This window comes from Pongo abelii, chromosome 5, assembly GCF_028885655.2.
Source record: "Pongo abelii isolate AG06213 chromosome 5, NHGRI_mPonAbe1-v2.0_pri, whole genome shotgun sequence".
NCBI lineage: Eukaryota > Metazoa > Chordata > Mammalia > Primates > Hominidae > Pongo > Pongo abelii.
The window spans coordinates 156044662-156069003 of NC_071990.2; the positions used below are offsets into that span (position 1 = coordinate 156044662).

The 24342-nt window shown below is 41.9% G+C and overlaps 1 protein-coding gene across 2 annotated transcripts in view; it reads right to left on the minus strand.

Annotated features, from left to right (window-relative positions):
- Window positions 1-17214, minus strand: part of IPCEF1 (interaction protein for cytohesin exchange factors 1) — a 209206-nt gene extending 191992 nt beyond the window's left edge. For both annotated transcript variants that reach the window (XM_024248653.3, XM_024248652.3), the window contains exon 1: window positions 17087-17214. The gene's annotated coding sequence lies outside the window, so the exon portion shown is untranslated. The remainder of the gene's footprint in view (window positions 1-17086) is intronic.
- Between the last annotated feature and the right edge of the window lie 7128 nt (window positions 17215-24342).

Genomic DNA, 24342 nt, shown 5'->3' on the forward strand with positions numbered 1-24342 from the left:
TCTCAAACTCCAGGCGTCAAGCATTGCTGCCGTCCAAAGTGGTGAGTGGTGGGATTACAGGCATGAGCCATTATGCCTGGCTTTTTTTTTTGAGAGGTTCTCGCTCTGTTACCCAGACTGGAGTGCAGTGGTGCAATCGTAGCTCACTGCAGTCTCAAACTCCTGGGATCAAGTGATTCTTCCGCCTCAGCCTCCCGAGTAGCTGGGACTACAAGCGCATACCACCACCACATCCAGCTAATTTTAAAAAATATTTTTGCAGAGATGGGGTCTCACTATGTAACCCAGGCTCGTCTGGAACACTTGGGCTCAAGCGAGCCACCCACCTCGCCTCCCAAAGTGCTGGGATTACAGGCGTGAGCCGCCGCTACTGGCCAAGTGATAATTTAATTTCAGGCATGTTCAAGTTGTAAATAATGTCAGTAATGTGAGTGGGGGAAACCTGCTAGCAAGAGGAAACTGAGTGGGGATCCAGAGTTAGATCAAGGCTGGAAAGATGGGTGCTCAACATATTGCAGAGTAGCAGTTGAAGGTATTTGAGGCTAGGGAACTTCCCGAGAGAGTCTCTAGAGTGAACCCCGAAAATCTGAGACAGGTCTCAGTTAATTTAGAAAGTTTATTTTGCCAAGGTTGAGGACGTGCACCCATGACACAGCCTTAGGAAGTCTTGACGACATGTGCCCAAGGTGGTCAGGGCACAGCTTGGTTTTATAGAATTTATTTTTTAATTTATTATTATTATTATTATTTTTTGAGTCGGAGTCTTGCTCTGTTGCCCAGGCTGGAGTGCAGTGGTGTGATCTCGGCTTACTGCAACCTCTGCCTCCCCGGTTCAAGCAATTCTCCTGCCCCAGCCTCCCTAGTAGCTGGGATTACAGGCAGGCACCACCAATGCCCAGTTAATTTTTGTATTTTTAGTAGAGACAGGTGTCGCCATGTTGGCCAGGCTAGTCTCAAACTCCCAACCTCAGGTGATCTGCCCGCCTCAGCCTGCCAAAGTGCTGGGATTACAGGCTTCAGCCACTGCGCCCAGCCAGTTTTATACATTTTAGAGAGACATGAGACATCAATTAAAATACGTAAGAAGGGCCAGGCGAGGTGGCTCACGCCTGTAATCCCAGCACTTTGGGAGGCCGAGGTGGGCGGATTACCTCAGGTTGGGAGTTTGAGACCAGCCTGATCAACATGGAGAAACCGTGTCTCTACTAAAAACACAAAATTAGCCGGGCGTGGTGGCGCATGCCTGTAATCTCAGCTACTCAAGAGGCTGAGGCAGGAGAATCGCTTGAACCCAGGAGGCAGAGGTTGCGGTGAGCCAAGATCACGCCATTGCACTCAGCCTGGGCAACAAGAGCAAAACTCCGTCTCAAAAAAAAAAAAGAAATATATATATGTATGTGTATATATATATGTGTGTGTGTGTGTACACATATTATATTTTTATATCACATATATAAAATGTATATATATGTAAGAAGTACATTTGTTAGGTCCAAAAGGCGGAACAACTTGAAGCAAAGGCAGGAAGGCTCAAAGTGGAGAGGAGGCTTCCAGGTCACAGATAGGTGAGAGACAAGCTGTTGCATTCTTCTGAGTTGCTGATCAGCCTTTCCAGAGGAGGCCATCAGATATGCATTTATCGCAGTGAGCAGAGGAATAACTTTGAATAGACTGGGAGGCAGGTTTGCCCTAAGCAGTTTCCACTTAGCTTAGTTTTCCTCTTAGCTTAGTGATTTTGGGGGCCCAAGATATTTTCCTTTCACACTAGGGACAGCAACACAGGGTGCCAAGAACTAAATCAAATAAGAGCCCATAGTTAAAAGAAAAAATTCAAGAGAGATGGAGTACAAGTCGCCAGGGTGGAAGAGGCTGAAAGCCCTGGGGCTTGAAGCCTACAGAAGGGATCATTTGGGGATGGAGGTTATGACTGATGTTGAAAGGAATGCCGAATCCAGAAAGATTAGCATGAGAAAGATCCTAGATTTGACCAAAATGGAGCCTTTGAGAGGGGTCTGAATAGAGTGCAATGAACAAAACAGGCAGGAAGTTTGCCAGGTTAAATCAGTTCCGGATCCTTTAATAGAGTGTGTGAATTTCCCAAGCTTCCTCCTTTTTCATCTTTCTTCCTCCTTTTGGCTTTTTTTCCTGTGTCCACTGGAAGGTTCAATGCGTAAGGAAAGATAAAACTAATTGTGAAATCTATTAAATGATTAGGGAAGAAATTACTCAAACACTAAAGTTAGAATGAACCTTTATAGATTGTGTGGATGTGTTCTTCATTCCTGCTTTATCATTACCACCACTCATTCTGAGTTGATTGTATTAAACCTTAATAATTTATAATGTCTGTATGCCTTCACCTAAAAAGAAGAGTGTGATGTGTAAGCCTCCAACTGCTGCCTGAGCTCCAGCTGCTACCCACTTGGATTGATAACGTAAACGAAAATTTAAGTATCTCAGGACTCCCAAACCCCTTATGTCAAAGAGGTTAAGCATAGAGGTTGAGTCATGCAACATCCTTTTCCAAACGAATAGCCGTTACTGGCATGCATTACTCAGACCCCCACAGAAAGGCAAAAGGCCTCAGGCATCTCCCAAGACTGCTCCCACAGATCATTTGAAGTAAATTATTTGCTGGCCTCCCAAAAGCATGGACATGCCAATTACACTTTAGGTCTGCAGTCTAAGTCTAGCTCCTAAACCTGAAGTCTGTTTGATTCCACACCAATAATGTCATTACAAGCTTATTTTCCCAGGTACAGAACAAAGACAAGATCAATCATACCTCCACTTACCCAAAGACCTCTGCATAATTGAGTCTTCCTTTACTCCCTTTTTTTAATTCTATTATTCACCTTGTCTTATGTAAAATGTAGATTTCTGGGCATTGACTAAAGTCTCACAAGAATGTAACCATTCCTCTTACTACCTACCCGCCCCTCTCCCTACATGCCTTCCCCCTTTTCAGGATGGAGAGCAGTGGCACGATCATAGCTCACTACAGCCTTGACTTTTGCGACTCAAGTGATCCTCCCACCTCAGCCTCCCGAGTAGCTGGGATCACAGGCACGCACCATCACACCTGGCATTTTTTTTTCATTTTTTTTAGAAATGGTGGCAGGGTGGGGGGCGGAGGAGGGGGAGGCAGGCAAGGCTGGATTTTGCTATGTTACTGAGGCTGGTCTCAAACTCCTGGTCTCAAGTGATCCTCCTGCCTCAGCCTCCGAAACTACTAGGATTACGGGCATGAGCCACTGCGTCTAGCCTCCTTCCCCCTTTAAGGAAATGTGTAAATACTAAACCTCCTAAATATCTCTTCAGACAAACAGCCACAAGGCTGAGTATGGTGGCTCATGCCTGTAATTCCAGCACTTTGGGAGGCTGAGGCCAGTGGATCACTTGAGTCCAGGAGTTTAAGACCAGCCTGGGCATATGGCAAGACCCTGTCTCTACAGAAAATACACAAGAAAACTAGTAAGGCTTGGTCACATGTGCCTGTAGTCCCAGCTACTCGGGAGGCTGAGGCAGGAGGATCGCTTGAGCCCAGGAGCTGAAGGCTGCAGTGAGGTTAGATACCACCACTGCTCTCCAGCCTGGGCGAAAGAGCCAGGTGCTATGAAAGAAAGAGAGAGAGAGAGAAAGAAAACAGCCACAGATGTGTCTGTGGCTCGAGTTTTTCCCAGAAACGCCCTAAAGCTGGCCTAATAAACCTCCATTCATTGAGCCCCTTGCCTCAGTCACTCATTTCTGTTATCATAATATTTTCTCAAAGCCACTGCATCTTTTTGTTGAGCATTATGTCATGTGCTTCTAGGGCTACAAAAGGGAAATAAGTGAAATAAGAAGAAAAAGAAGAAATTTCCTTTTCTTCCTATTCAATTAGTGGAAAGAAGATGTTAAAAGATTTAACATCATGCTTTGCCTACAAAACTCAGGAAACTGCCATTTTATTAGGTGAAATACAAATGTATGAAAACTCTCCCTATCATCAAACTTCCAAAATGCTCCATTTCCCTGGGAAAGCTTTTCCTCCCCAAGTCGCCTCACTTCTCACTATTTCTCCATGTTGATCAGAGAAGTCTCAGTGGCCTCAACCTATCAACCAGCCTTCTTTCCTCTGCCAATCTGACCCAATTATGCACTCATTCTGTCTCTAAAACTACTCACATTGACCCAGGTGTGCTGTGACTGCTGTACGTGTTGTTGAGAAATTATTTTAGGCAGATGGAGAGGAAAAGAGGTCCTTGGAAAGTTTTCGTCCCTTTTAAAGCAGCTCCAGAAACGTTTCTTGTCTAACAGGAAAGCCCGGCTCTTAGAACTGGGCTGGCAACCTTTGATATGCAAATGCAGGCCATTAGAAACAGGGTCCACCCAACATGGAGATTCCCACATGTCCTCTTGCCCTTGCCCCCGGTGTGCTTGGCAGCATGGCCGCCCCCACGTATCCCAAGGTGTTTAGAACATCATGGTGCCCTGCATTTGCATATTAAAAGGCTAAGGTGGGAGGGCCAGCTTTTTTGCAGGCTACATGAATGACATGCCTAGTCAAACCAATCCCCTGAGCCCTATGCAAATCAGACACCACCTCCTCTACTCTCCTTATAAAACTGGCTGGTATCCACCACACTCCAAGTCTCCTCTCTCAGCTTTGGAGCACCTCTCCCTCTGTCTGTGTACAGGGGAGCTTCTTCTTTCTTTCTTCTCCCTTTTCTCTTGCGTATTAAATTCTCCGCTCCTTAAAACCGGTCCATGTGTGTCCGTGTCGTTTTATCTAATTCACATGAGTCAAGATCCCTGGTGTTCCTCCACTCATCGGAGCCATATCATGACTACTTCACTGTCCTTTCATGTCCTGGTTTTGTGCTTTTCTTCCATCTGTGTATCCAGTAAATCATTATCACCAAAGATACTTACATCCTGTTTTTCAACTGAAAAATCTCATTCACACACATTATCTCATAGAGACCCCAATGACTTTGGGGCATGTAAAGATATGAGGGTCCCCGTTTCACAAATGGAGAAACTAAGACATGAAGAAAACAACCCCATGTTCACGGGTTTAGCAACTGGCAGCATAAAGATCTTCCCTCCTGTGGCCCAGGATTCTTCCCGGTATAGGAGTGCTCAATATGCTGGAGCACGAATACCAAGTACCATTACAGATGGCGCCAGGGGAGAACTCTGAGCCTACATTTTCCTCCTGACTTCCATGGTCATCTCTCTCTTCTCCCCCGACCTGAAACTTTGCCCTTTTTTTCTGAACAGAACAGAAGTTGTTATTCAACATCTTTCTCCACCATTACAGGCTCCTGGATCATGCTCTCTCTAACTTTTAGCATATTTATTCTCTACACTGTTCACCATGAAAATCACATGTCACTTTGGGTCTTTCTTTGTTGTTATTTTTTGAGACAGGGCTTCACTCTGTCACCCAGGCTGGCGTGCAGTGGCACAATCTCCTTTTCCTGGGTTCAAGTGATCCTACATCCTCAGCCTCCCATGTAGCTGGGACCACAGATGCACGCCATCACACCCAGCTAATTTTAATATATTTTGTAGAGACAGGGTTTCACCGTGTTGCCCAGACTGGTCTCAAACTCCTGACCTCAGGTGATCCACCTGCCTTGGCCTCCCAAAGTGCTGGGATTACAGGCGTGAGCCACCATATCCTGTTGGTTCTTTTGTTTAATGTTTCATGTGTGTGTTTCGTTGTCACTGTAAATTAGTAAGATATTTGTAGTAACTATTATTTTCTAATATTTATTTTATATTCTTCACAATGCCTAATACAGAGGAAATTTAAACAAATATTTGCTGAATCGGGATGAATGTCTCAGGGGACTGAACAGAAATTCTAGGCTTAAGACATTATCTTTCTTACAGTCAGATAACTCAGAAATTTTGTGTGTGATGATATTGACAAGCTTAAAATCACATGGCAATCAGAGCCCTACTAGTCTCCAGGACCACGAAGCACCAACATAAAATCGCAAAAAAAATACAAGCCAATTGAGAATAATCCACTTTCCAAAAGAGAGCTGCTGCCACCTGCTATGACACCTCCCAAAACATGCCTCAACCACTTTGTTCTTTCATTAACTTCTGCTTTCTTTTGTTTTACATGACTGCTCATCATTTTTTGGTTGAAAACGTGTTAGATTTGTCAATTCTTCACAGTATTTAATAATTCTAAATATCTGAGCTTTCCTATGGTCAGTTATCATAAAGAAAGAAATCTCTTCACTTATCCATTCAAAAACTTTGGCTACTGTACCCAATATGGTAAATTATTATATCTAAAATATATAATGTGTTAGGAATATGATTTTAATATATTAAAATACACTTTTATCCCATTTTTTTGTAAATACACACTTTTTTTGTGAGATGGGGTCTCACTCTGTCACCCAGGTTAGAGTGTAGTGGTGCTATCTCGGCTGACTGCAAACTCCACCTCCCAGGCTCAAGCAATCCTCCCGCTTCAGCCTCCCAAGTAGCTGAAACCACAGGCACGCGCCACCGCGCCTGGCTAATTTTTTGTATAGTCTTTGGTAGAGACAGGGTTTCACCATGTTTCCCAGGCTGGTGTCAAACTCCTGAGCTCACGCCCTCTGCCCACCTCAGTGTCCCAAAGTGCTAGGATTACAGGTGTGAAGCACTGCACCTGGCCTCACATGTACATTATTAAAAAGCAAAAACATTGAAGATTTTACATCAAAATGTTAACTATAATTATTTCAAGGTTATAGGAGCATGAAAAGTATTTATCTTCTCCTTGCTTATCTGTATCATTGGCAATAAAATGCATTCTATATGTACTAAGGAAAAATAATTATTTTTAAAAATTTAAGCTGTAGATATCAAGAAAGTTGATAACACATTTTGCTATGAGGTTGAATTCAAAGTGTTTGCCTAAAGAGATTATTTCTTCCCTCCTTTTTTCTAATTTGGCATATACTAACCTTTTCTTTTATTCAAGAACTTTTTCTGGTTGTATAAAAATTAGAAAGAATGGATGGACTATCTGTATTAGTCCATTCTCATGCTGCTATGAAGAAATGCTTGAGACTCAGTAATTTATAAAGGAAAGAGGTTTAATTGACTCACAGTTCCGCGTGGCCAGGGAGGCCTCAAGAAACTTACACTCATGGTAGAAGGGGAAGCAAGCATGTCCTTCTTCACATGGCAGCATGAGAGAGAAGTGCAGAGCAAAGCGGAGTAAAGCCCCTTATAAAACCATCAGATCTCGTGAGAACTCACTCACTATCATGAGAACAACATGAGGAACCGCCCCCATGGTCTAATCACCTCCCACAAGTTCCCTCCCCCAACATGTGGGGATTACAATTTGGATTACAGTTCAACGTAAGATTTGGGTGGCCAGACTGTATCCCTATCCAAGCATATCCTCTCAAAACTCTGCCTTCCTATGTTTTAATCTCTGCTTTCTTCCCCTTTTCAATCTGAATTATTAGAAACAAATGCTCCATCACCCTGAACCCCAACTCTCCTCAGCTTTGATCTGGAAGTGTCTTTGGGAATGAGATTTTCCTCAAGGCTCAGGCAAATCTGGGCTGAGCACTCCTAAAATCATTATTCACCCAAACAGGCTTCCTCTGGCCTCACTGGGGTTGGATTATACACATTCTCAGCTCCAGGAAAGGAGAGAAAGGTGGACAAGCACAAAGCAACCTTATCCAAAAATAAGAAATTATGTAGCATCCTTTTCTTTATATTATAGTATATTCCCTCAGCGCAGCTATATACTGAACTCTCAGGTCAAATAGGCCTAGGCTCAAATTCTGACCCCAGAGTCAAACTGTTGGGGTTGGAACCCTGACTGTACTATTTCTGGTTGATCTTGAGCCAGGTTTGAAGTTCTCTGAACCTGTGTTTTCTCATCAGAGAAAGGGAACTAGTTAATAATAACAGCACTTCCTAGAGCTATCTGATTAAAAAATTAGATAATGAATGTAAAGCCTTTAACACCACCCCTTGTAGACAGCAAGAGGACAGTACATGTTACCTCCATGTGCCACAAAGCCAGTGGGGCTGGGGAAGCCCTGCATGGCCTGTTGGAGGAGCTGCAATTATTAGGTTGGTGCAAAAGTAGTTGCAGGTTTTGCCATTAAAAACTACTTTTGCACCAGCCTATAGAAAGAAGGGGTCCTCTTGGACTCTATTTTCTGCCTTGCTCTAAGGCTAACCTCAGTGGCTCCTACTGCCCAGAAAGTTCCAGGCATTGCCTAGAATATTTAATGGGCCAGGAGCATCCATCCATTGGCAAAAGGCCACCTCCACAATGATAGGAAATGTGAGCTTGTGGGGAGTAGACAGTGGTTTGGTGCTCAATGCCTGAAGTCCATTGAGATTGACAGGGGGATCGCTTGCTAACTTGCTCCCAATGCACAGAACACAAAGAGGATGCAATGCACAGTGGAAATTACTACACCCCATGTCTAGGACCCTGTGACTACAGCTAATGCCAACTTGAAAGCAAAGTCACTTCAAGGCAATCAGGAGTCACTGAGCCTTCATTGCTCAGCCCACTTACTGTGTTTTGGTGACTTGGTGTCTCTCTCCCCGTGCTTGCTTCTCAGTTCAGAATATCTGGGACTCCAGCGTTCCTCTCAAGGCAACTAATTTGTACATAACTTTGGAATGTTTGTGAGTGTTCACAAAATAAAACTAAATAGTACTCAAGTGCCTGGCTCAAACCTTGCTCGACAGTCCCTCCCTCAAGTCCCCATTACCTACGCAAAAGTTGCTCTGGTTGATTAGTCAAGTTGAAAATCCAAGTGTAGAAAACTGTGGTAACTGTGTTCCAGAGTAAAATCCAGCTCTAGCTGGAAAACTGTGAGTGCATTTGACCAAGAGAGTTCAAATTCAGACACTTCTCTTTGATAGACTGGCTATAACTGAGTCTAACCAAGAGACAATACTAACTCACACGATTCCAGGGGAATTTCAAAGGTGATCTTGTCCATTTAATTGTAATGAAATACCTGGCACATTACGTGGAAAATATTAGGTACTCAATAAGTATTTGGTGAATGTTGAATATTCGTAAGTGGGTCCTTATCATATTATATGGTTAGCATTCGCAACCACTAGTAAGAACAACTCCTTGACTATTTTTTGTCAGGATGGAAAAAGAGGTTGGGATTTGTGGCTTAACAAGAAACCAGAAAATAAGGTCTTTAATATCATTTGCTTCAGGCTTTTAATTGGTGGAAAGAACAAAGTTGTTACAAATGACTTGCACTTCTAGAGAATAAACAGCAACGTTCCTGCTACAACCATTTAATCTGCTAGAATAGCAGAATCTTCAAACATGTTCAAGAAATTGATGAGATTATATATATTCTCATCAGTCCATAAAACTATTACAGATTTATCCAATAGTGTGCTGTAGTCTGAGCTATTCAAACAGAATAATCATAAACAAGTAGCCTAAAACATATGGTTTTCATGTGTATAGCCGTTTGCTTAGTTTTTCAAATAATTAAAGGTTTTCTCCTTAAAACATAACTTTGTATAAGTACAGCTTATCTTTGGATAAACTGTGACACTTTACACAGAATTATATTCTTTAGGAGTGAATAATGTTAAATTAAGGTTCCTGGGAAGTGTTTTGAGTTGGTTTCATCTTTTTTCCTTTCTCAGAGGTTTGTATTATTTTATCTTATTATTATTTTTATTATTGAGACAGGGTCGCTCTCTGTCACCCTGGAAGGAATGCAGTGGTGCGATCATTGCTTACTGCAACCTCAATCTCCCGGGCTCAAGTGATCCTCCTGCCTCCATCTCCTGAGTAGCTGAGACTACAGGCATGCTCTACCACACTTAACTAATTTTATTTTATTTTATTTATTTATTTATTTATTTATTAGTACAGACGAGGTCTTGCTATACGTTGCTTGGGCTGATCTCAAACTCCTGAGCTCAAGTGATCTTTCCACCTCAGCCCCCCAAAGTGCTGGGTCAAATTCCTGATTTCAAGTGATCCTCACACCTCAGCCTCCCAAAGTGCTGGGATTATAGGCATGAGCCACAGTGCCTGGCCTATTTTCCTGTTTTAGACTAAGGTTCAGTCTCTATTAATACATGTACATTTGCCTATAAGTAGTTAAATGTTCTATTCCTCTCTGGCGTTACAGATCAGTGCATAAAACTCTGAAGAATGCAGTTTCCTTCACAATAGTCAGGAAAAAAAGAACTTCTACCCTGTCCAAATTTGAAAAAAATCTATCCAGTCACAGATTTCTATTGCATATTTAGAAAAAGATTATATAAAATTAACAAGTCTAAAGAAAATTAAATATGGGTCAATTAAGAGGAGGAGAAAAAAGATATTTTTAGTTTTACATAGATTAAATGTATTAGCTTCCTATAATATTTACCTGTTAAAAGAATGTTGTTCTGCTAGGGATAATCATGTAATAGGAATTAGGGTAATTCAAATTCTGCTGAAAAGGGGATTTAAGAGATTCTTATGTCACAGAGAAACTCAAGAATATGCTTGAAATCCTGGCTATTTATGCTGTCATTAAAGTACTTAAGCAGGTACCAGCCTAAATTTATGGATCAAAGTGATCAACAATTATGATAAACCATTAAAATGATCTAACATCCATTTATTGAGAAGTTTCCACTTGCTGTATACTTAGATTGCAGCCTTAGATTTTACATTTGGATCAAAGTTCCATCACATTGCATCATTTTCAGAATATTTGAACTTTTATTTCAATATAAACTGAGGTAAATAAATATCCCCCCCAAATAGACACTAATGTTCCATATCTAACAAGTAACCAAATTGTCATGATAATCTGGGATCACTATCTGGACTCCATTTATGAAAGGAAATCCTTTTATAGATTTCACAATAGCCTGATTTTCATTTTGTAAATGTGTCTCATTGTTGAGAGTGTCTTTATTCACTCCCATTCAATGATGAAGTGACTCTACTGTTTGAGGCCCAATGCCAGAAGTTAACCTCATAGAAATGAGTCGTGTTCAATTTGGCCCCTAGAAGTGCTTGCCAGCAATACAGATGGGTTTATTACTAGCACTCAAAATTACTTTCATACTTTACCTCCTGTATTAGCTTCCAAGAAGGGCTCCATTGCTTTATAATATTTTTGTTTTCCTCTAAGTATATACGCTTACTTTCATTTGGCCCATACGTCAAAGCAATTGGTTAGTGTTTTTATTTTTTCAGGGACAGAGTCTCACTCTGTTGCCCAGGCTATACAGCAGGGGCACAATCACAGCTCACTGCAGCTTCAAACTCCTATGCTCAAGAGATCCTTTTGCCACAGCCTCCTGAGTAGCTGGGATTACAGTCACACATCACCACACCTGGCCACATTTTTTATTTTTGTAGAGATGGGATCTTGCTTTATTGCCCACTGTGGTCTTCAACTCCTGGCATCAAGCGATCCTCCCAACTCAGCTTCCCGAAGTGCTAGGATTACAGGCATCAACCACCCCACCTGGCCTGGTTTGGTATTTTTATCTCAGCTTGTATAGATGGGAAAACTCAAGCGTGGAGAAGTTAAATGCTTGCTTGTAGCACAAAACTATTATATACTACAGGCAGGACACTCAAGTCTCCTAACCTTTTGATCTGCGGTGTTCCCGCTAAAAAATTGAGCCTAATAGAAGGCCCCATCAATATGGGTCCAATGATATTCAAAATGGAAATTGAATATTTTAAAATTAGATTGGGTATTGTTATGAAAGAGCAGCATGAGGGATCTTTGTGGTGACGAAACAGTCACATATCTTGACTGTGATTGTGAACTACCCAGGAATGGTTCTGAGGTCCCCCCGGTACCCTTTTGTTCCCTGCTGGCTGGAACCATTTCCTACGTGGTACCACCTGACTGCCTAAGAAGACAATCACTGATGTGCAATCATGTCAAGGCACAGGTAGTTTCCTGGAAAAAAGAACAACTCCTTTCCACTATCTCTTCACTAAGGAATAGAAAAGAATTTCACTTGGGCGATTTTAAAGTAGAGAGCAAATCTGCTCTGCTCAGACTCGCCCTTGGTGTCAAATCACTATTTATATAACAAAACCTTTAACAAATGAAAACAATGTAATGTGTAGAATAGTAGTTAGACCACAGGCTCAGAGACACAAAGGTCTGGGTTTGAATCCCTCTCCTCTGCCTATTGCGGTGGTTTGAGGCAGGGGACTTTACCTCTCTAAGCTTCAATTTCATGGAGATAACAATAGTACTATTTCCCAGAACTGTTTTAAGAAGTGGCTTAAACAGCATAAAAAGGAACAAGATCATGTCCTTTGCAGGGACATGGATGGAGCTGGAAGCCATTATCCTCAGCAAACTAACGCAGGAACAGGAAACCAAATACCGCATGTTCTCACTTACAAGTGGGAGCTGAACAATGAGAACACACGGACACAGGGAGCAGAACAACACACACTGAAGACTGTGAGGGCCGGGGGAGAGGGAGAGCATCAAGAAGAATAGCTAATGGATGAGTTGATCTATGCAGCAAACCACCATGGCACACATTTACCTATGTAACAAACCTGCATATCCTGCACATGCACACTGGAACTTAAAGTAAAAGTTGAAGAAAAAAAAAGAAATTGTAAATGTAATGTATCTAAATGTAAATGTAAACTAAAAGGTAAAAATAAAAGTGCAGATCACAGTGTCTAGAACCTAGCAAGTGCTCAGTAATATCATTGGTTTTTATTCAGCACTCCACATATGAAATATTCAGAAAATGCTATAGAATCTGTTGGGAATCCTACCATGCTGCTGTTTCTATTTCAATGCCTAGTGCATGCTGGGTTTTTGTTTCTTCGATTAATTCTTTCATCTCTAACTTGACTTAGTTTTTCTTGACGATCTGGTCATTTTTTATTCAGACTTCTTTTGAAAGACTCATCCACATTCTAGTAACTTTGGGCTGAGTTTAAGCTGGCTCACTTTTCACCTTTCAGCTGCTTCTATGTCAATACCTGCGTCAGTCTGGGAGACCTGTCTTTGCTCACATTTGTTCAGCCCTTTGCCTTTTTGTCTGCCGACTATCTCTCCTTTCTAATACAAAGATTGATTCTAAGACAAAGACAGAAGATTCTTTTCAATGCCTACAAGTCAAAATATTTTATTTTGGTTACGTCCCTGATAAGGGACTCCATGGTGACCTGCTGGGCCTGTGAGATGGCAGGGCCAAGATTCTAACAACAGGAATGATAATTCTTGACTCTACAAAATAATCTGTGACTCTACAAAAATGTTTTCATGACCTCTCCCTATGAGTACCAAGATGATAAAGATATGGTAAGATTCCCTAAGAAACGTATTACAATTATACTGGGAGATTTAAATTTAACTTATAATTAATAACTGACGAATTGACTATTCCATTTTTTAGGAAATCATCAAACTCAGGTTTAGACGCAGTTATAAGTCATCCAGAGAAAATAACCCATTTTCATGTCATTCTAGGAATTAATCAGACCAGCCAGCCCCAGTGGGACCATGTTTCCTTTTTCTCACTTCAGAGTTGACACATGATACTGCACCAGCCTTACTCTCAAAGGGGATTTCCCTACAAAGACTAAATAACATAAATTTTAAGTGTCATTTCTTAGACTGCAATGAGCCATGAACTTTAGCACACTATCACTAAAACATTGCTTTTGTTGTCCTGTTGGTGGAAGATTTAAGGAGGGTTAAATTTTTGTCCATTTCTTTTCTTTTCATTTTCCTTTTTTTTTTTTTTTTTTTTGAGATGAAGTCTCCCTCATTGCCCAGGCTGGAGTGCAGCTGCGTGATCTCGGCTCACTGTGCCTCCTGGATTCAAGCGATTCTTGTGCCTCAGCCTCTCGAGTAGCTGGGATTACAGGCACCTGCACCATGCCCAGCTAATTTTTGTATTTTTGGTAGAAACAGGGTTTCGCCATGTTGGCCAGAGTGGTTTGGAACTCCTGACCTCAGGTGATCTGCCCGCCTTGGCCTCCCAAAGTCCTGGGATTACAGGCATGAGCCACTGCACTGGGCCTATTTATTTTCTTTCAACATTTGTTTTATTTTCAGATTATTAAAATAGTTCAGGTATGTTCCACTAATGAAAAATCTGGGAAGAAAATAGAGTACAAAGTACAAAGAAAGAAAAACCATGAGCTAAAAGCCCACTACTCATATATTAACATTTTAACACATTTCACCCAAATCTTGCTTCTCTGCAGTATTTTTACATAGTTGAAAAAGTTATGTTCCTCCTTTTTAGACTTAGCATTACATCATGAGAATATTTCCATAAATATCATTTTCTTGATGACATTTCTTTATATACCACCATGTGTTCAACCATTCTGATAACTAGGCTTATAATATTTATTTTAAATTAATGATTCTTTTAAAAACTCACTTTCACTTTACAAAATTCAGAAAATTCACAAAGCATAAAGAAGAAAACAGAAATTAGTGATTAAATTTTTAAGCGTGGCTCTGGCAACTTGAAAACTGATATTGATAACTGCCATTTAATGCAATCATATTTTTAACCGTCACACAACAACCCAAAAAGTCAATATGTTATAGTCACAACTTTATAGGTTCAGAGGTCATAGAGCTGGTAGGTTCAGAGATATAGATTTTGAACAGATATGTGTGACCCCCCAACTGTGTTTTCTCTTGGCTAAATTACACTGACCTTCCCATAATTACCTCCACCATCACCTCTACTACCATCACCTCCAACCACCATCTCCACCATCTGTACCATCACCTCTACCATCACTTCCTCAACCACCTCCACCATGTCTACCATCACTTCTACCATCTATCACCTCCACCATCACCTCCAACCACCATCTCCACCACCACCTCCACCATCTCCTCCACAACCACCTCCACCATCTCCTCCACAACCACCTCCACCATCTCTACCATCACTTCCACCATCACCTCTACCACTCCAATCACCATTCCTACCATCTCCATTACCACCTCCACCATTGCCTCCACAACCACCTCTACCATCTCCACCGTCACTTCCACCATCACCTCCCCTACGACCACCACTTCCAACACCACCCCCTTTATCTCCACCTCCACCTCCACCACCATGTATTGCCACTCCTTTCACTTTACTGACCTAGGGATTTTTCTGATCCCTGTTCTACACACCCTTTCTTTACTCCACACCTTCATATTCTCCTCTCCTCCTTCACTCTGACCTTTTCTAACATTCACTTTTTAAAGTGCCTGAGTAACAGAGATAAAGCAATGGCTTTCCTACCACATTCATTTTATGAATTATGCCAGTTATTCATTCATTCAACTAATATTTACTGAGAGCAGCACTGTTCTGAGCACTTGGGAGCACAAGTAACTCCTCCATTTGCAGGATTCTCTTTAAGGCTAAAAAGCTTATTTTTTAGGAATTTTCTTCACACACACACACACATACACACACACAATTTACCACATTAGACCTACTTGCAAATTATTAACCTGTACTTCAATTATCAGCTCACACTGCAGAGCCTCCAAGCTGGATGGAAAGCAGAAGTGAGCTGTTCAAAAGGATGCACGAGTCAAAAGGAAAGTCTCAGGCAATAGTGATGAAGTAATTTCTTATCTCTTATTGCCACAGCAAACTACCGCAGGAAAGAACTTCCTATTTCCATACTCTGATGATGTATATTTGCTTAACACAGCTTGCCTGAAATAGTTCATACATGGACCCACTCCAGAAAAGACACTTGATTTATAAAAAGAGGAATGGAAGGAAATTAAAAGGTAAATTAAAGAATGAGTTCATCAACACGTACACAAACTTACACCCTTTTCTTCCTTGCTTGCATGATGTGAGCAGAAAGAAATGTGTGTTCTTTCCATTTCTGTTTTCTTTTTTTTTTTTTTTTTTTTTTTGAGATGGACTCTTGCTCTGTTGCCCAGGCTGGAGTGCAGTGGCGCAATCTCAGCTCAATGCAACCTCTGCTTCCCGGGTTCAAGCAATTCTCCTGCCTCAGCCTCCCAGGTAGCTGGGATTACAGGTGCATGCTCCCACGCCCAGTTAATTTTTGTATTTTTAGTAGAGACGGGGTTTCATCATGTTGGCCAGGCTGGTCTCAAACTCCTGACTTCAGATGATCCACCCGCCTTGGGCTCCCAAAGTGCTGGGATTACAAGCGTGAGCCACCGCACCCGGCATTCTATTTTCTATTTTCTTTTTTTTTTTTCTTCCTGTAGAGATGATGTCTCATTATTTTGCCCTCAGGCTGGTCTCAGACTCCTGACCTCAAGTGATCCTCTCGCCGTGGTCACCCAAAGTACTGGGATTACAGGCGTGAGCCATTGTGCCCAGCCCTTGGTTTCTATTTTCTACATAAAATAAATAACTGGATAGAAATTAGACTTTATCAAGGACAGCACTAGGAACACATAAGCCACTCAAGACTAATAAAGCCCACTGCTGTAGTCAAAGATGCTTCAGTGGGTTATAATTCTGACTCCTATGATTAAATACTTTCACATATACCCCAGCAAAGAAAAATCAAGTGCCCCAGACACCCTTACTAAAAGACTCTGAACCAACAACACCACCTAGCTTTCATTTTCATACCAGAGATATTTTGTCAAGCCTGAGACCTTTATCAAAGTGTAAAATGTCCCCCAGCTGCCTCCATGCAAAGGAAGCTCCACCGCAAAGAACACACTTTTCGAAAGAGGACGGCCCCAGAGTGCTTCCCCCAAATGAACTCCTCAGGACCCAAATACATGCTGAATTGTGCTTTTCTAAATCAAACCTGTGGTCTACAGTCTAAACACCTATCAAGACAACACCCATTTAAGAAACATAAAAGCAGAGTGAGTACACAACTCTCTCCTCTTTCAAAGCTTTCACAGAATTAAAGAATCTTTAGCATCTGGCTTCCCAGATTACAGACAGCTGAGTGAATATCACATCCCCAAAGCCACATTTCCTACCTCACTACTCTAAGAAGAATGCTAGGGTATCCATTGCTTTGCCATCTTGATCTGTCAAGCAATTACCTCTCACACATCAGCCAAGAAGTGATGTTACTTACATGCAATACAAAGAGAGTAAATCCAAGAGTGGTCTCTTTATTCCTGGATTCAGAAGTCTCATAGTACTCTGAGGCCAAGCTTGAGGATTCTACTGAAAGCAGCCTCAGCTCTGGAAACTCAGTCAACCCAGAACTAACATTCAAAGCTGATCAGAGAGTAAAGCTCTTTCGAAAGAAGAGGAAGTGTCATCTCCACTTCCTCAATCCTATTGTTCTTCCTTCTCATTGTTATGAAACCCTTCCTTGATGTCCATATCCAGGACACAGTACATGTAAGGCAAGCACACCCCATCTGCCTGACTTCATTGATCACTAAGCACTGCCCAGTGTATTCATTTGCCGAGCACATTGGCGGAACAGTTCATGGTTCTGCTTTCCTGTTTTGGAGGCAAGGATGTTCATTTACAGGCATGGAGGGTGAAATGATCTGCAGAGTCATTCTCAGCATTTTTGGGTGAAATGCCACTTCAACCTCTTTAGGTTCAATCTTCTTTCAGATTTCCCTCTTTCCTCCTTTCCTAATCATTCATAATGCTCTAACAAACAGAGCGTATAGATACATTTGTAAAAAGTATTTTAGGATAAAAATAAGTCTTAGCCTGCCATCTTCTGCAGTAGACATAGAAGAGTCTCTAACCATAAAACTTTTCTTTCCCACATTGGAAAAGGAAAATGGCAGGCTGAAAGTCAGAAATATTCCAACTCATTACAAACAAATTCCTGCCCTCCCAATCTCCCTTTCAACACCAGCTTCTTGTTTCTCTATACCTTCTTGGGTAATGAATACAATCTCACTATATTTATATTCTGCTCTCAAAACAAAGAAAATAAATCATTAAAAATGGGCTCATGACCAGTGCAATCTTCCAAATGTGGTACCTAAATTTTAGCATGTGTATTAGTTACCTTTCACTTCTTAGCAAATTACGCCAAAATTTAGTGGCTTAAAACAACAAACATCTATTATCCTATGGTATCTGTAGGTAAGGAATCTGGGCCCAGGTTAGCTGGTGGTCCAGCTAAAGATCCCCCTACAAGGCTGCAATCAAAGTGTGGGCTGGAACTGCAGTCATCTCAATGAGGGAAAGAAGCTCTTCTAAGATCACTCATTTGGTTGTTGGTAGGATTCAGTTTCTTGTGGGCGATTGGACTGGGGGTCTCAGTTCAATGCTACCTATTGCCTGGAGGCCATCCTCAGTCCCTTACCACATGGACTTCTACTTAGGGCAGCTTCATATCATGGCAGGTAGCTTCATTAGCAAAAGCAAGCAAGAGTGAAAGAGAATGAGAGAGAATTGAGTGAAAGCAAGATGGAAGTCACTTTTGTAACCTAATCTCAGAAGTGACAGTCTATAACTTTTGCCATACCCAATTTGTTAAAAGCAAGTTACTTGGTCCCATCTCCACTTAAGAGGAGAGGATTACACAAGATGTAAATTCTAGGAGGCGGGGATCAAAGGGATCTATCTTAGAAAGCTGCCTACCACAGCATGTAAAACTTTTATCCAAACTCAAGTTGCATCTGTCAAACCAAATGTTAACAAAAGGGAAGAGTCATCTAAAGATAAAGTCATAAATACAGTGATAATATTGAAAGAGTATCTGAAATATTAATATAATACTGTAGCCCAATACTAGCCCACACTAGTCAATACCAAGATCATATTGCTCAGACCTGGGAAACTAATGACTCTTATTCTTCCATCTCCAAGAAACAAATAGCATACAAGCCAAAACCTAAACTAAACTATATAACGAGGGCTGGGCAGGATGGCTTATGTCTGGAATCCCAGCACTTTGGAGGCTGGGGGAGGGGGATCACTTAACCTCAGGAATTTGAGACCACCCTGGGCAACATAGCAAGACCCTGTCTCTAAAAAAAATAAATAAATTTAAATGTTTAAAAAACAACAACTCTAAAACTAGCCTAGAATCTGGACAGTAGCTGATACAATTTCAATAAAAGGAATAACTTTTCACCTAATTACAAGATAGAGAAGGCCTCAAAGGAGACATAGGAACCAGGAAGCAGGTCCTCACCAGACAACGAATCTGCTGGTGACTTGATCTTGGATGACCAGCCTCCAGAACTGTAAGAAATAAATGTCTGCTGTTTGTAATCCATCCAGGCTATGGTGTTTTGATATAACAGCCTGAACAACTAAGACAAAGATAAAATGTAAACTAAATCTGTGGAGGAGTGAAAAAATAAAAGAAGATGCTGTACATTTTGAGCAGGAACAAAATGAAGGTTCTCTCAGCGGCTTCTTGTTTGTGTACACTTCTATTTCTGGAAGTGCTGCCTCATCTTCTCCCTATATTGACTTGTCTTCTAGTTCCCTGCTTTATGTAGAAAAAAAAATAGTACTAAGTGATATTAAAGGAATTTAGTGGTATCAATAGCATGGCCTGTCTTCTCACGAGACATTTAGATGCCATCATCAAAGATATCCTCAAAAGACATGTTATTTACCTTTATGGGGCCAGAATAGAGCCACTTAAATTCTTTGAGCAAAGATCGCCTGATTTGTAGAATTAGAATAATCCTCAAAGCGGCCGGACTGTCAGTTCAAGATGACGGGCTGACCACAGATTTGCTCCCTCCCTCCCCAAAGATTCCGTTAAAATGAGAAAAGTATAAACAGATATAAGGCCGGGCACAGTGGCTCACGCTTGTAATCCCAACACTTTGGGAGCCCTAGGAATGCAGATCACGAGGTCAGGAGATCGAGACCATCCTGGCTAACATGGTGAAACCTATCTCTACTAAAAATACAAAAAATTAGCCGGGCGTGGTGGCACGAGTCTGTAATCCCAGCTGCTCGGGAGGCTGAGGCAGGAGAATCGTTTGAACCCAGGAGGCGGAGGTTGCAGTGAGCCGAGATCGCGCCACTGCACTCCAGCCTGGGTGACAGAGCGAGATTCCGTCTCAAAAGAAAAAAAAAAAAAAATATATATATATATATATATATATATATATAAACCCACAATAACCCCAAAAAAGGAGGAAAAGCATCAGAACTTGAGAGAGCACAACAGATTTCTGGCAGCCTGAAAGCTGATGGAGGACCAATAACAGATGGAGGCAGGCAGGGGAACCACAATATCTCATTAGTTAGGAGAACACGGCATTGGAGGAAATTGCCCGTGTGCCGTGCTGAATCCCTGAGAGGACCGGAACTCAAGCCAAGAGAAGCTAAGAGAGCTAAATGAGTGATAGAGTGACAGGACTGAAAACAGGAAGAGTAATTCAAAGTCTGTAAGAACTCAGCCCCTCCCATACCCCTCTTTCAAATCTCTCTGTCCACCCAGCGTCTGCACAGCAAACACACACAATTCCAACCCCAGGCAGCATACCGAGGATTCATCTCTGCACAGTGAAATCATGCAGAGAATACAGGCATTGTACGTGGATATGAGCACTCCAGAGTCAGAACTCCACATTCTGGCAATAAGAGCTTCATCTAGCCTGTGCTGGATGATGGATGATGTGCTTTTTTTTGAGACAGAGTCTTGCTCTGTCACCCAGGCTGGAGTGCAGTGGTGTGATCTGGGCTCACTGCAACCTCCGCCTCCAGGGTTCAAGTGGTTCTCTTGCCTCAGCCTCCTGAGTAGCCGGGATTACAGGCGTGTGCCACCACACCCAGCTATGTTTTGTATTTTTAGTAGAGACAGGGTTTCACCATGTCGGCCAGACTAGTCTCAAACCCCTGACCTCAGGTGATCTGTGCACCTTGGCCTCCAAAAGTGATGGGATTACAGGCATGAGTCACCACACCTGGCCTAGATATGCTTCTAATCAGTATCCTTAGAGACAGTCCTGAAGATACTGTATCCATTAAAAAGAACAGGATGCTAAGAAAGATAAATAATCTGAAAACAAGAAAGACCCCTTGGATATTGCAAATATAATTGTTAAATAAAGATTTTGATAGACAGGTTGGATGATAAATTCAAGTGAAATTTTCAGGAAATAGTGTTCAATGACACAGTCAAAGAAATAACATAAAGGATCCCCCTGAAGTCCAAGAATATTTAGATTAAAAAGTCTCATTGAGTGTCTAGGATGAAGAATTTCAAGTCACTGCAAAATTTCCAAACTCCAGAAATAAAGAGAAAATCTTAAAATCTCTCAAACACAGAAAATAAGTCACTTGCACAGAAACAAGGAATTAAAGGGCTCCAGATTTCACAGAAGTAGCATTAAGGGTTAGAAGGTCAGCGAGCAAAGCCTTCAAAGTTCTGAAGCATTTCTATTTCACTCTAGAATTTTGTGTTCGTTCATCCAGTGTATTAGTCCATTTTCATACTACTATAAAGAACTGCCAGAGACTGGGTAATTTATAAAGGAAAGAGGTTTAATTGACTCACAGTTCAGCACAGCTAGGGAGGCCTCAGGAAACTTACAATCACGGTGGAAGGTGAAGGGGAAGCAAGGCACCTTCTTCACAAGGTGGCAGGAAAGAGAAGTGCTGAGTGATGGGGTAAGAGCCCCTTATAAAACCATCAGATCTCATGAGAACTCACTCTCACAAGAACAGCGTGGGGGAAACCACCCCCATGATTCAATTTCCTCCACCTGGTGTCTCCCTTGACACGTGGAGATTATGCGGATTACAATTCGAGACGAGGTTTGGGTGGGGACACGAAGCCTAGCCATATCATTCAGCAAATATTTTTGAGCACTGGTCTAGGCAGTGAGGATGCAGCAGTGAACCAAATAAAGTCCTGCCCTCAGGGAACTTCTTTTCTCATGCTCAGATCAGGATGGTATGCTCTCTACACAAACTAAAAAGTAAAATATAATGTGTTAGGTAGAAATAAGTGCTAAGGAGGAAAAATAAATCAGCAGAGGAAATATATAGAGTCTAAGGAGAGTCTAAACATTAGATGGGGAGGCCAGTGAAGGACTCACAAAGGTGACCTCTGAGTGACAGCCTGGAGGAAGTGAAGGCGTGAGCTGTGTAGACAGCTAAGGGAAGAGAGATCAGGCAGACAGAGCCCCAAATGCAAACATCCTGCCACCCCCAGAGCCTCTTGGTGCCACAGGAACAGCATGGGGGCAGGTGTGGCTGGAACGGAGCAGAGCAGGTCAGAGATGGAGAGGGGAGCTAGGGAATCCATGATTATGGTTAGGTCCTATGGGAATCGTTGTGAGAACTTGGGTTTTTGACTCTGACCAACTAAACCAGGAGCTGACAAACTATTTCTGGAACAGGCCAGATAGTAAATATTTTAGATTTCGTGGGCCAGTCTCTGTTCAATTACTCAACTCTGCCATTGTGGTATCAAAGCAGCCATAGATAACATGTAAAAGAACAGCTGTGCTCTAATAAAACTTTATTTAGGGCCACTAAAATTTGAACTGCCTATAATTTTCACGCATCACAAAATCTTCTTCTTTTGATTTTTTTAAGTACCTAAAAATGTAAAAAACTGTCATAACTTACCAGCTGTGCAAAAATAGGCAGCAAGCCAAAAGTGGCCCATGGAGAGTAGGTTGCTGATCCCTGAATGAAACCATCAATTAGGTGTGAAGGTAGAACATGCTCGTTTTCAGATGCATCTGAGCTGACTCAGAAGGATGACTGCCCACATAACCTTTTTTTTTCTTTCTTTCTTTTTTTTTTTTTTTTGAGACAGAGTCTTGCTCTGTTGCCCAGGCTGGAGTGCAGTGGCACGATCTCAGCTCACTGCAACCTCTGCCCCCCAGGTTCAGAGATTCTCCTGCCTCAGCCTCCCAAGTAGCTGAGATTACAGGCACCCGCCATCACGCCTGGCTAATTTTTGTATTTTTAGTAGAGACAGGGTATCACCATGTTAGCCAGGCTGGTCTCGCACTCCCGACCTTTAGTGATCCCCCCATCTCGGCCTCCCAAAGTGCTGGGATTACAGGCATGAGCCACTGCGCCCAGCCTCCACGTACCTTCTTAGGAAGTTACTTGATGATGGACCCCAGCAAAATAAGGGAGTAAACTAAAAAATGGAAGTGGTGGAATCCAGGAAAGAGAAGACTCAACCTGGGAGTGTTGCAAAGGGAAATCCTTGGATGGGAATCAAGCAGCTGAACCACACAGCAAACATCAGCATTGAGCTCGGTAAGAGAGGAAAAGTTTCCAAAAGCAAAGTATTCAGGGGAAAATGGAATCACAGAGTGTGATACCACCCCTGAAATTATGGAGCAACCAATACGGGCAGCGCAGCCAAAGAAAGAAAAATAGAAAAACAATTAGAAAACATCAAGAAATAACAATAAAAGCAGTAAAGGAACAGAATGGAATTACTCTATACTGTTCGGCTTGTGAAGTTAATAATAATTTTTATAGTTATAATAATGCAATACTCACAACTGATTTTCAACTTTGAGGATCAAAGTCTGGAGAAAACATGTAAGATAAGAAGATACTGTAAGTGGCAGAGTGTGGTGGCTCACAGCCATAATCCCATCTTTGGGAGGCTGAAGCAAGAGGACTGCTTTAGCCCAGGAGTTCAAGCCAAGAATGGGCAACATAGGGAGACACTGTCTCTATGTATATTTTAAAGAAAAAAAAAGAGAAAAGATTAAGACAATATAAACATTAAAGTATGCTGGACTCTGATGGCAGCCACTAGCTACTGAAAATTAAGCTTTAGCTAATTAAAATTAAGTAAAATAAAAATTCAGTTCCTTGGTTGCACCAGCCACAGTTCGAGTGCTCAGTAGCCGCTGGTGTCCAGAAGCTCCCATCTTGCACAGCACAGACATGGAGCATTTGTCTTCATCCGGAAACTTCCTTTGGAGAGCCTGGGGGACTTGAGAGGTGGAAAGAGAGGTTTGAGGGCCAACTTACAATCCTCAAACTGTAAGTTGGCCCTCAAACTTACAGGAGATTCTCCACAAGTAAGAAACAAGTGGGAGCATATTATTTTAAAAGTTACCCAAGTAACTGACGAGCACTAACTAGGGAGTTAATTATAACACACAAGATCTGTGTGATCAGCTTGGAGTGGAGAGAGCTGCAGCAGGAGAAGGTGGCTTTCCTCTTAGTTCCCCCTCCCTGGAGACCCCCTGGGATCTCCAATTGTCCCTGTTTAGCAAAAGTTGGTCTATCCTTCAAGGTTTAGCCCTGATGTTAGGATGTTCCTAACTGAGGAAGTTAGGAATACTTCCTCAGTGAAGCATTCCCCATCCCTCAGATTTAGCCCCTCCTTCCTTGTTCTCCCAGCATCCTGTGCATGTCTCCAGTGCACATTGTCCTATGTTATTATAATCATGG